The sequence below is a fragment of the Grammomys surdaster genome, unplaced genomic scaffold (genome assembly GCF_004785775.1).
Source record: "Grammomys surdaster isolate TR1022 unplaced genomic scaffold, NIH_TR_1.0 258, whole genome shotgun sequence".
Lineage (NCBI taxonomy): Eukaryota > Metazoa > Chordata > Mammalia > Rodentia > Muridae > Grammomys > Grammomys surdaster.
The window spans coordinates 4,165,263-4,179,098 of NW_021604699.1; the positions used below are offsets into that span (position 1 = coordinate 4,165,263).

Sequence of the window (13,836 nt, forward strand, 5' to 3'; positions counted from 1 at the left end):
GTTTGTTTGTGTTTTCCTAGATTTCTTTAAGGGTTTTATTCATTTCCTGTTTAAAGAACCTATGTCATATCCATAAAGGCTATATTAAGGGCTTTTTCTTGTGACCCAATTATCACAATTTTCAGAGCCTGCTGTGATATTACTGCTGGGCTCTAGTAGAGACACACTGTCCTGGCTGTGTAGTGTGTATGCTGTTGTTTTGGCATCTTGACTTGGATGCTGATATCTAGATATCTAGATGCTGATATCTGGTCTTACCTGTGTTGGGAGGCTGTTTTGTTCCTCTGTTTCTGTTGCCTACTCTGTTTCATAGGAGGGTGTAAGTGGCTGTGTAAACACAAAGCCTGTTGGGGAGATCTTTTGGGATCCTGCTAGGTGAGGTCAATATGTTTTAGGTCAGATGTGTTTCTATGTATTGGGGGTCGACAGTGAGGAATGGGGATGGGCTTTGACAGAGGAGAGGGTTTCCTCAGGTAGGAGAACAGTGTGTTCCACCAGGATCTGCGTAGTCCCCTTGGAATGGGACAAAAGAGTGAGGAGAGGCCACAACAGATAGTCTCTCACAGGTCTAGGGGTGACACTAGTGGGTCGGATATAGAGGAGAGGAGGACGAGTGCAGATAGAAACTTGTCTACCTGCTTTGCTGGCCACGCTGCTTCTGTTGCACACTTAGCTGGCAGGTCCCCAGGGATTGTCTGCTGGAGTTGGAGGCGAGGATAAGAGAATGAGAAGAGAAGAAAATTGGAAGAGAAGATCTGTTATTCGATGCTGCTGGAGCCTGAGAGGAGGAGGAAGCCCCAGCAGTGGCCTGCTCCAGAGCTGAGGGATGAGAGCAGGAGATTGAATTTAGAGGAAAGGAGGGAAATAGGAAGATTTGCAATTAAGTTAACGGTTTCCCTGGCCAATGTGGCCTGTGAGTTCCCAGGGAATGCTTGCTGGAGTTGGGGCTGGGGAAAGTGACAAGTGGCTTCACCCAGAAGATTTCCCCAAGGAGAAACAAGTGTTTGGAAGGAAAGATCTGTGTGGTGTCCTGGAAGTCAGGGGGCTGAAAGGAAGGAGAGGCCCTAGTTGATGGTTAGCCTCAGAGCTGGAGGAGAATGGGGATTGGATTTAGACAAGAGGAGGGAGAGATGAAAATCTGCAATTATGTTTCCTGCTTTCCTGGCTGGAGTGCTTCTTTTATTCTCTACCCCTCCCCTCACGATTTCCACTACCATATAGAATAAAGTGCCTAAAGCTATCATAATTTTCTTCTTTGCTTATTGATGATCTGGCAGTTTTAAGCAATCAATTAATTAAATTAATTTATTTTTTAAAATAGGGTCTTCCTATGTTTCTCAGTCTAGATTCACCCTTGACATCTTCCTGCCTGTCATTCTGAGTGCTAGCTCATGGGCCCACAGCACTGTATCTAGCTTGTTCCTGATCTAAAAGGAAGATTCTTTTCAATCTTTTGCTGTTGGTTGCAGTGGTCTGTATAGGGTTCTATGACTTTAATTATGTTGTGGTGATTCTCTTTGTTACCTAGTGTATGGAGTGTGTTTGTCAAGAAGGGTATAGGATATTGATTATTGTTTGTTTGTTGTTTTTTCTGTATTTCTTGTTGGATCATGTAAATTTTTGTCCTTTTTTTCTATTAATGTTATATATTGTCATGATTGGTTTTAATGTCTTCAACTATCCTCCATTCCTTTCCCTTTCACTATGTGGCTGAACTGAGTTCACTAGTATTTCATTAGGAAATTTTGGTTCTGTTTTTCTGCATCAATGTTCCTGAGAGACATTGAGCTATAGTTTTCTATTCTACTTCTATCTATATTTCTCTCTTATTTCTATCTGTAGCCACCCCGTCTGGCTTTGATGTCAGAGCAATACTTAGACACTGATTTAGGAAGTGTCTGTGTTTCCTTCCATTCTTCCTCAAGTTTCTTGGAAAAAAGTCTATAAAAGATTGACATGATTTAACTTTTGATGTCAGTATAAGATTCTACATTAAAAATATTTCTAATGAATGTATTAAAAGCAATCAGATAATAGAAACTTTTATATTTAGAATGAGAAGAACCTTAGTAGAATATGGGATTCCCAGATTAGTTATTTGTAAGCCCCTTCCTTCCTTCCTTCCTTCCTTCCTTCCTTCCTTCCTTCCTTCCTTCCTTCCTTCTTTCTTTTTAATTCTTTCTTCCTCCTTTCCTCTCTGATAATCCTTAGCAGTACTGTCTTTGTCTTCTGTTCTCCATAATTCTTACCATGGGATTAAAGGCCAAGTCTGGCTTGTATTATGTGGTCTGGCCAATGTCCTGTCACTCTCTCATGCTTTAGGAGTTCTGATAAGAATAGTAAGCATTTTCTCATAGCAAATGACTCAGAGTTAAATGTAGTTCCAGATACAAATGTTGCTTCCCAAAACAGCTATGCTTCATTTGTTTTCAACTGTTTTGATTCACTTATTCCATGTTGATGTAAAAATATTAATGCTGATCTTAGGTCAAGTTATAAAATCTTTTTTTCCCTTTTATCCATCCATCTATCTGCACTTACAGCATGCTCAGAACACTGTAGTCCAATGCAAATATAATACAAGCCACATGAGTGATTTTAAAAAGAAGAAAAGAAACTGAGACATCCATTTTAATGCTGTATTTTATTTAATCTAACATGTAAAATGTGGTCTCAGTATTTAATTAATAGAAATAATTAGAGATGATTTACTTTATTTTTCATACATATTTCTTTAAATCTACTGTGCATTTTAAACTTATGTTATATCTCAATCATGAGTCTATGAGCTTGGCCTGGCCATGTGTCAAGTGCTCAAAGGGCATGTGTCTAGTAGCTATTATATTGTAAAGTCTAGAGCTAGCTTATTTTGTCCTGAGGATGTAATGGCCAAAAGAGGTCAGCTCTTACCACTGCCTACTGGACAAGGCAGATCAATGGAACATTTAATATTGGTGTTGAGTACCTGAGGGGGAACTGAGCATGGAAGATTGGGAGCTCAGAAAACGGACTCAGAGTCTGACCTGTGAGCCCAGGCCTCTGGCAACAGACACAGATTGTTTCGCTAAATCTCATTTCTTTGAAGTTGTCCCCTGTGGGAGGCCACTGAGCTGGAGTTTGGCACAGATCCCAGTCTGTCAAACATTGACTTTTGGCTCATGCAAGGAGAGCCATTGGCAAGTTCACATTTACTTACAGGCTTTGCTCTGGCCACAAGTCAATGGGTTGGGATTTCTCCATCCCAAATGTGTCTGCCTTTCACTCTGGCTTGCCTTTCAGTCTCTAGGCTGAGCTCTCCTGTTCTGAGGATTCCTCTCCCACCAGCCATAGCACCTTGTTCCTCTTGTACAGCACCAAGGGAGAGACTTGAAAGTGTGATGGTTGGAAAGGAAAGCAAAAGAACATGTTGAGTTTCTTCTTTGTCCAGTTTTATCTGGGAATCTGTCCCAAGAGCTCTCTGATTGTTAGTGGGAAGGTTGATATTTGGGCTACATGCCACCTTTCCTGTCCTTACTTGCTTACCACATTTGCCCATCTTCTCTCGGAGTTATAGAGACCTCTAATATAGATAGCGTGGCTCACAGGGTTAAACAAGTCTATGCATCTTCCCCAGACTCCCTGCGTGGGGTAGTGCTAGAGAGATGTTTACAGACACCCAGCCAGGAAGTGCCAGGGAAGAGGAGGAGCTGTTTCCACTTAGCCTCCCACCTCCTCTTGGCTTTCCTTTCTGGCATCTCCTACAGGCCAACAAGGGATGGGAACTTGGCAGGGTGAAAGTATCTCTTTGTGCTTCCTCAGCCCTCTGTCTTACCTCCCTCCCAAGACATTTGCACTGTCCAGGTCATTTACCACGTAGAGCTTGCAATTTCCTTTCTTAGTGCTGATGTGGAAGAGGCTGGGAAGTGTGTTCCTTTCCAGGAGATGAGTGATGCATAGGAAGACAAGGTCAAATGAGGTCCCCAGCTAGGATCTTACCAGATCTGCCAGGCAGCAATATGAAGACCAGACATGCTGCTCAGATAAGAGGGAGGGGCTGGGAACTCCACATTGCACACCTTTCTCTGTTGATAGTAGAGTTAGGTAGATAGGGATACTATGGAAGTCTATGTTGGTACAGCAAATGATCATTTTATGTGTATTGCCAGCCTGGGTTAAGGATCTGATATGATATCACCTAGTCTTTCTCAGTAATTTTTAAACATTATGTTACTGACATAGATTGGGTGAATTCTATATACTTTCTAATCCCCAGAGGATATACCCCCACCCCAGGACCTAAAGAAGATAACAAAGGTAGGCCAAAAATAGAAAACCTCCAAGATAGGATAGCACATGTGTGAAATCCTAGCACTCAGGAGACAGAAGTTCAAGGCTCCATATGCAGTTGGGCTACTAGTATAGACTACAATAAGACCTTGTTTGAAAAACAAACCCAACACAATGATAAAAATAGAGTAAAATGAAATAGTAATTCTTCTTATTACCCCATAACTCAAAGTTCTCCTAAAGCTAAAAATGGTTGCAAGTGCTGGCAACATGTTTTAGTAGGTAAAGCCACGTGCCACTAAACCGATGACAAGGACCCATGTGGGACAGTGTGGACAGCCTCCTTCAAGTTATCTTCTTAGCTGTTAAGCAGTATTTTTCATACTGAAAAAAGAAAGGTGAATTTAGGGTTAAATTAGAAACTCAAAGCTAAGAAGACTGAAAATGGCCATATAGGATTTTAATATAATACACACACTTCCTTTTTAAATTTTGACACTTGTATACACTGATATAATCAATTGCACTCCTTTTCATGTCTGAGTCCCTGTTTTTACCCATACCTGCCTCCCAAGTTCTTCTCCTCCTTTCAGGACTTTGTTTGTGGACCACTGAATTTAGGTAGAGTTTCTTGCCTATGTCGCTAAGAGGGTATTTGCAAGGAACAGAGATACATTATCAGTGAATTTACAATAGAATAGAATAACACCCTCTTGCCTGACAACCATTAACTGACAATAGTCCCTTGTAGAGGGATGTGGTTTCATGGGCCTCTTTCTTGTCCATGATGAAATGTGACATTCTCAATCTTGAGTGTGACTTATGCAGATTACCAAAGTTGAAGTCAGTTCTTGAGTAACGTCCAGAAGAACACTTTATGCGGCACATCTCCCCATTCTCTGGCCCTGATACTGTTCTCACCTCCCTCTCCTGTGATGTTCTCTGAACCATGGAGGAGGTGACAGCTGTTCCACTTTTTGATCACTACTTACTTATTCTTGTCACTTTGGACAATTATAGGTCTCTACAAAAACCACTGTCTACTGTAGTAAGAAGCTTCTTCGACTAAGATTAAGAGCAGTACTAGCTTATGGTTATAAAAAAGAATATTTAGAGAATGATTTTGACAACAAGACCATTTAGCCAAAAGAATAGTAGTAAGCCCCCCATTTTTATGGCCTATGACTGTGAACTCTTAACAAGATTCACAGAAGTAGGCATGAGGTCCTTCCTATAAAACAGGCCTCAAATCCGGTGAGGACAGGGTAAAACTGATTTGTTTTCCTTATAACAATCATGCTACTATTGGATCGGGGCACAGAATTGCTTGTCAGGTCATTATTGTAGCTGTTAAAATTGACAACTGGATCAAATTGTTGATGACTGTTCCCCCCCATCCTCCCCCCAGCAGTCTATATAACTGTTTCTGGAACCATGAAGATAAGCTACTTAGGAAGAAGCTTCTAGTTCAGCTCCAGCTTGTTTTCTCTGAGTATGGGTTATCTTCAGCATTACAGCCTTACTATCAACGTCTAGGTAGCAACACAGAGCCATGACAGTAACGTGTATTGCTTTAGGATTTCATTGGCCAACAGTTTATAGGGAGGTGTACCACAACTGGCACTGGGAATTTTATTTAATAACCTACAGCTTCCAGGAGGAGCCTTATCAACCACTCTAGTTCTTTTCATTTTTTAAAATTATTTTGTGTGTGTGTGTGTGTATGTGTGTGTGTATGTGTATGCACTTTAGTGTGTATGTGTGAGCCACATGTATGCAGGAGCCTGCAGAAAGTGCAAAGAGAGATTCAGTTTTCTGTCTCTGAGTTACACACAGGTAGCTGTGTGTAGTTTGATGTGGGTGCTGTACTGGGACCTAAGTATCTTGCAAGAGCAGTGAGTACACTTTACCACTGAGCCATCTCCCCAGGGTTTTTTAGGATTATATGTTTAGTAACCATACATACATGTATCTATATCTTTAGTTTCTTTATTCCTTCCTCTTCCATATCCTCCTTGACCCCTCTCTGCTTAGCCTTTTCTATCTTTCCCACTGCCCACTCCCTTTCATCTCTGATGGATTTTATTATCACTCCTCTCTGTAATAGCTCCTTTCTGTCTTTCTGTCCTTTACCAGCAGTCAGTGATAATGATAAATCTATGACTTAAAAAAAATCTATAGCTAAGATCCACACACAAGGGAAACCATGTAGCATTTGTCTCTGTGGACCTAGGTTACCTCACTGAAGATAATTGTCTGTATCTGTCCATTTTTTTTCCTGCAAATTTTATAACATTAGTCTTCTTTGCCATTGAATAAATTTCCATCGTGTATAACGCATACCTTTTCATAGAGACAAGTAAAAGATCGCTATGATGGATGGAGTTGGTGGCAGTATGCATTTTGACACCCAAATATTTTATAAATTGGTCAATTTCTCAAAATGAGTTGAGTGATATTTCGAGTTCCTTCAACAGATCAATAAGCAAAACAGAGATAGCTAGGCTTTGACACCAGTGTGGTCACACATTTACTGGCAGAGACCTCCTATGCAGCACAATTGTCGCCCCTGGTTTCAGTCTTGGCTCTGCTGTTAATCAACACCATGCAAGTTACTCAACCTTCCCTACCCTCAACTATAGTCTGTAAAATTGCAATGACACATTTTATATTCACGGATAAAATTGTTCATGGAAGGCATTTAGTCCATAGTGCCTCACAAATATTAAATTCTGAGGGAACATTAATTGCTATTATTATCATTTCAGCTGAAAATGCTGTTTTGTTGGCAATAAATAGCTACTGCTTTGTTTCGTTCTACCAGCTACAAGGCAATACATCAGTGCATTGATTGCTCAATGCTTGCTTAACCTCTTTGGAAAGCTTTTTATGTATATTTTGTCTGTGTATCACTACAGGCTACAAGCTTATGTGTTTCTCTGTGTCTGCTTCTTTCTCTCTGTGCGTCTCTGTCTGTGTGTGTGTATCCCCTTCTGTGGGTGTGTGGGTGTGTGTGTGTAGGCTAGTAATAGGCAAGAGATGGAACTGTCAGCACAGTCTTTCCCCATGGCAACCAAAACCGCCACAAAATAAAAGCCAAAAAAAAAAAAAAAAAGAGTTACACAATTGGCTTGTATGGATAAAAGGGTGTGAAGATATAAAGCTTCCTGTAGGTTCTGGTGTTATTTGGTCCAAGGTATTGAGTAAAGATTCAGAGTTCCTACTGAGAAACTGAGCCAGATGTGGCTGCTGGCTTCAAAGTACATTGGTCAGAAGTACAGGCAGGAGAGAACTTGAGGTTTCATGGAGGAAGGTCATTATTAATGTTTCCAGGGCCTTAGGAGTTTAAAGGTTGGGAGTTTACATATGGTTGTTGGTTGTAGGGACAAAAAGCCCACTAACATTGAGATGTGGTCAAAGGTTTGTCTCTCCATGTTTAATTTGAATCTGAAAATCTGAGGCGAGGCTTCTGAATTGCACAGCACAAGGCTCATTTCCTACCAGTCTCAATGGTAGTCAGAGCCTGTTCATCAAGGCACAGATTCAGAAAAGGCCACTGGTCCTTCCCATGTCCCAGTGACCTGGAGATTATCTTTTGGTTGGGGGAAATTTTGAAACAAGGTTTCTTTGTTTAGTCTTGGTTCCAGGAACTCAGTCTGTAACCAGGCTGGCCTCAAACACACACAGAGATTCGCTTGCCTCTGCCTGCCGAGTTCTAGGATTAAAGGTGTGTACTACCACTGCCGCACTATAGGTTTTTTTGGGGGTAGAGGGAGGTAAAGAAATGCTAGGACTTTGTATTTAAAAACCTTTCTTTCAGAAGTATTTCTTGAATTTTTAAACTAAAGAATGAGCAGCAATTTTGCACTGTGCTGTCCTTCTTCACACCCATAGGCTCACCATAGGTACATTCTCTCTGTGTGTTGAACAGGGAGTGACAGGACACTAATTTAGTTGGAAAGTAGGATGTACTTCCCACTGGTGATTTGGCCCTTTTGATTCTAAAACAAAGACAGATAAAACATTAGCATCTCCACAGTGCCCCCTAACAAAGGTTCTATTTCCATACTGCTGAGGATTCAGCCCAGAGCCTAGTCCATTCTAGAGTGCACACATTTATGCATTCTCCAATTCTATAAGCACCCAGACACATCCTCAGCCTGCCCACATTTGTTTTTATTTCTAACAGCTATTTCTTTCTAGAGATCCAAAAGATACTATAAAGCCAACTCTACTATCTCTATCATGGTTTAGGGTATAAAGCATTGAGATAGTAAATTATCCTAATACCTACCATTCAAGCACCTCTCTGCTCTCTGTAGAAATGAAGGATTAAGGAGCAATAAGAATGATAAGACATTTTCTTATGTGGGTATACAGGGCATAGAACTCTTGACATCTGGAATGCCGGATTTAAATCTAGTTTCTTCTGTTATGTACTATGCTGTGAGGAATGTTTGAAACTGTTGGTGTTCACTTTCTTCTCCCTGTCTCCTGTGGAGAAGCTATCCCTGCTGCTTGAGATTGTTGTATCAGATAAACTGTGATGAGTGCCAGTTGTCATCTGTGGGATACTTTCTGTCACATGACACTAAATAGGCAGGAGGAGGAAGTACATTGGATTAGCGGCCTGAGTAAATACTTGACATCATTCACTCCTAAGTTATCAGGAGGAACCTGGAAAGCCACAATCTCCATCGTCTGACCTCCATCAACTGTAATTGCACCAAGGCCTCCAAATTGCTATTGGTAGAGCAAAAATCAATAAAAGCAAAATTCATAACCATATCCTACTTGCTCAGCTGTTTTCATTCATAGTGGTCAGTTGGGAGAGATTAACCTCACTTTGACCTGGAAAGCTCATTCAGGGAGGGTTTTGGTTTTTCTTTATCCTTTCTGGGAATTTCACAGTCCCAGCTTCCATCCTGGTAAACTGTGGGAGCTAAGAACTTCATCCTTCCCACCACTAGCCTTTCCATAGTCACACACTAGGAAACAATATTTGGAAATCTAGAAGAAGAAATTGCAGAGGGACAGTTTCTTTCAGTGTGGAAAGCTAAGCGCATTTGTAAGGCTCTGTTTTAAGCTTTTGCTCTTTCGCTCTCTGACTAGAATTCAGAGAAGGACAATCCTTCAGTTATCTCTCCTTATCCCCTAAGTCATGTTGCCTATCTTTGGGGGCTTGCTTATATTTTGCTTTTTGTTTCTGTGCTTTTGTTTGTTTGTTTTCCTATTTCTTCATTAAAAACTGAGTTGAGTATCCATGTCCTATCAGCCACCCTGTGCTCAAACTGGTGCCAAACAGTCATTTTCTCAGCTAGTCACACCAGTGACTTCTTGGCTTTCCCTAGCATTTCACCCTAATATAATAGCTAAAGCCTCTTCTCTCTTAAGCCTTGTTTATGCCCTTGCCCTGAACACCACACTTGCCATGTCAGGATTAAAATCTAACCAGGAAGGATGGAAATTGAGGTCTGCATCAAAGTGGTAGACATTTTATAAAAGTCCATTTGAAACCCAACAGTAATGATAACATACTTGTCATCCCAGCTGTTGGGAGATTGAGGCAGGAAGATTGTGAGTTCAAGGACAATGTGGACTGTGTACTGAGACAATGTCATGACTGAGTGGGAATTTTAATCACAAATAAGTTGACAGATTTGGTCTTGCTGCAAAGTAGAATTGTAAGTTCAGTATAATAGCCTTATGTAGGTGGATCTCCTGTCCTATTTTTACAAATCAGAATTTGGACTAACTCATGATGGCCATCTTTATATATTGTGATTTTGTGCCTAACTGTATAATATCAGATCCATAGCTGTTCCATTAGATGTAACACTGTTTGAATATTGTATTGCCCAAAGAATATCATGTTATTCAAGACCGACCATCCCTCTTAATTAATGCAACTGGTATTCAAACAGATGATTTTTCACCACTGAGTAATCTGCCCCACCCAGTGGAGGAGAGAGGTCAAGGCTGGCTGGCTCACATAGTCAACTGAAGATCTGTAGTGAGGCAGATTTGGTATCAAATCTTTTTCTAGGTCTTTGGATCTATGTAACTGCAAAATCAACTTAGTTCATGATCAGGTATTGCTTTAGAATGATATTTTGGAGGCTCTAGAAATGAAATTATCTACTCAGAGTGTTCTAGGCCTTCTCTGATGGTGGGTTTGAATTGCTGACCTTCCAAAGTCTATCTTGCAAATAAAACAAGTACTCAGATGCTTCCATTAACAGGTGCTTTTGTTGGGAGCCTATGAATTCTTTTCAGTAGAATGTAGAGAATACCCAGTTGCTTTGAAAGCCAGCACAACTCCAGTTGGAAGGTAGAAGTGTTCCCTTAGATAGTCTTAAGTGAAGGTCTATTCCTTAGACAGATGATCAGGGAACCAGACTCCCTTTCTTCTTGTTTTATGATAAACATTTGCAGGCCAACAGTTGGTTCTGATGAACCATCCAGGGAGCCATTAAATGCATGAGCTTTTCATTGGTAGGGAACCAGCAGAATCAAGCTGTTTATAACCATGTGTACCTTTCCAATACAAACAGCGGTTCTGGAGTCAATCACTTTTTATGTTAGCTTACATATAGCATCACATAAAAGCCTTCTCTTTTTATTTCATGTCATCCAGATCCTTAGGCATTTATATTTCCTGGTGAAGGTGGGTGATCCAGGCTGTCCTTTTTCACTGCAAATTGACATAAGCCAGAGTTTCTATATTTTATACCAGTCAACGGAAAGCACTAATGCTAATGTCACAAACAGGCCTCAAATTGAGACAGTGGTATTTTAAAGCTGTTTCAAGTTTCAACCTTAAGAAATCCTTTGTCCCTCTCCTTCTCCAGCCCCCGACCCCCATGTGTGTTTGTCTTTTTGTCTGTCTGTCTCACTGTGTTTCTTTATATTGACTAGAGGGTAAAATTAGGTGTCATTCTTTGCATGCAATGTATTTTTTGTATTTGTTTGTTATTTTTTGTGTCATGCACTGTTACTGGCCTGGAATTTACCAAGTAGGCTAGGGAGAATGTCCAGTGCTGGTATCCCTCTTCTCTGAGCCTGCTGTCTACCAAAAAGTCTACCATGTTTACCACCATGATGGGACCTAGATATCTTGAACTAAACCTTTTGAAACTGTGGACCAAAATAGATCCTTTCTCCTTTAAATTCCCATCAGGTATTTTGATCATAGCAATGCAAAATAACACACTTATGTTCTTGGTCTTATTTAGTCTTCCAGATGTAAGAGATGAATCATTGTCTTCAGATTCTATATACTGCTTTTATAGTGAAAAACACAGGCACCATGCTATGGCTATATTTCTCTTTGTATTCTAATTCAAACATATGAGAAAGAGATAGCTCTTCTTGTAGCTAACTTAATGCTGAGTCTCCTAGCTTTATCTTAGTTTTGTGTTAACTGCCTGCTCTTTCCCGGTCTCATATAGTTATTGAAACAGATACTCTTCATTTAAGAAAGGGGAACTTGTCTGTTGGCGACGCTTGATATACATTTATATTTCCAGACATAAAGTTTTTTGGTTTATTTTATATCTTTTTTTCTCATCAGAGAGAGAAAATAATAGGAGACTCCTGGAAAACTGAAATTGTAACTAACACAGATTTTGATAGAAGTTTTGAGGCATTTGCATTTCAAGATAACATAGCTTATCTGTGTAGTAGATATTCTCATATGTAGAAGGTTTATCACAAATATAAGCTATCATGGTAACTGTGGTGTGACTAAATCTTTTGGATAAGTATGGAAGTAGGCCGAGTGGCAAGTTGACTAGCTCAAAGCATAAGATAGCAAGTACTGTGTTGTGTTCCTGTTGCATGTATTTCAAAACATTGACTGTGTACTTGCAATGTAAGTAAAGCTAATGGCAATGTAGTGAGTGTAATTCCCATTGTGCACTGCATCTGTGTTTTCCTTACATGAATCTAGATGTAAAAGCCATGTTAGGGATGGTTCCACAGTGACTCATCGCATCATGGTGGAAATGTGATTCACATTTTCTAGAAACTGCTTCAGATTTTGTGTTTTGTCCCAAGTTAACAGTATCTGGTGAAATGCTGCGGTAATGCTGGCCAGCCATAGTGGGCCATGGCTGACCATCAGTCATGTAGTTATGAGAAGAAACAGTCCATAGCCCATACGTTAGGTATTAGGTACATGGGCATCAGAGGATCTTTGCTTTTGTCAGTGAGTTTGTGAACCCAACAAACATCTGTATTCTAGATTTAGTTTTATATTTACATATTTATTTATTCTTTGGTTTTTTTTTTGTATGTGTCTGTTCAAGGGTGTGAGCAAGGTACACATATGGCACAGCATACATATGAAGGTTAGTGGAAAAATCTTAGGAGTAGATCTATACTTTCTATGTTGTCTGAGGCATGGTTTCTTGCATGTTCTTGATTCTTGAGTATATTGATCCACCAGACCACGGGCTTCCAGAGATTTTCCTCTCCCTGCCTTCTGTCTCATCAAAAGAGTTCTAGGATTATAGACTGGCACCACCACATCTAGCTTTACTTAGGTTCTGGGGATTCAAACTCAGATGGCTAGGCTTGAAGGGCAAGTGCTTGGATCATCTTTAGATACTTCTTTCTTGATCCCCAGTACACTGACTTCTTTGCAGAGACATGCTCATGGAGAAGCATCGTTCCTCCTCAAGACTGTATAGTCAAAAGCTAGGACATGTATGAAGATAATGTTATAATGGCATTTCCTGTCACCTACAGGTATGCTGTGTGTACTTCTACCTGCACACTTATTAATATTCAATGCTCTACAGAGCAAGCACCCTCATGAGTCCATTCACAAGAAGAGCCAGGTACAACAGGATAGATCACTCACCAAAGTTATGAACCTAGTGGGGTTTGAAGACCAGAACCGTTACTACCTTACAGTACTACTCAGTGTGCCTAGTTAATAGCCTGTAACTCTTGAGAACTTTGTCTTGGGGTTTAGTTCATATAGGAAGTATTTTTAGGACTCTGTATCTATTTAAAAGCTTATACCCTTTTTATTAATTATATGTAGTATGCGTTGTTTTAAGGACTGTAGTTGTAAACTATAATTGGCAGGATAGTTAGAGGGTAGGAAAGGTTTTAAGTGGTTTGATCATCTGGAATAGTCTGCCAGAGTCCTCTGGGTATCCTTCTAGGCCTTCAAAATTGCAACTGAGTGTAGTGACCCTGAATTTGTGGAGAAAGGGAGAGAAGTTTCTGTTTGTGTATAGAGGTATCCCAGTGTGCTGTTGGCCTTCAGCTAGAACCACCCATAATGAAAAAACAAATCTTGGAAAAAATGGAAGAGTTGACTTAAAGGAAATACCAAGTCAGTAGATTAGAAAGGCTAAAGCTTCATGCTTATAATTTATTATGGTCTTGGTCCTTTTCCTAATTTACATGAAGCAGTTTGGTATTTTTCTGATTAGAAATACAAACTTCTTTATGTAATATTTAAAATAATTCTGTCTTTAGAGTTGTTTTATGTATAACAATTAGAGGGATCTCTCTCCCTCTCCCTCTCCCTCTCCCTCGACCCCGACCAAGAGG

The 13,836-nt window shown here is 40.2% G+C and overlaps 1 pseudogene; it reads left to right on the plus strand.

Annotated features, from left to right (window-relative positions):
* Positions 1 to 765: 765 nt before the first annotated feature.
* Positions 766 to 13,836, plus strand: part of LOC114627763 — a 23,980-nt pseudogene continuing 10,909 nt past the window's right edge.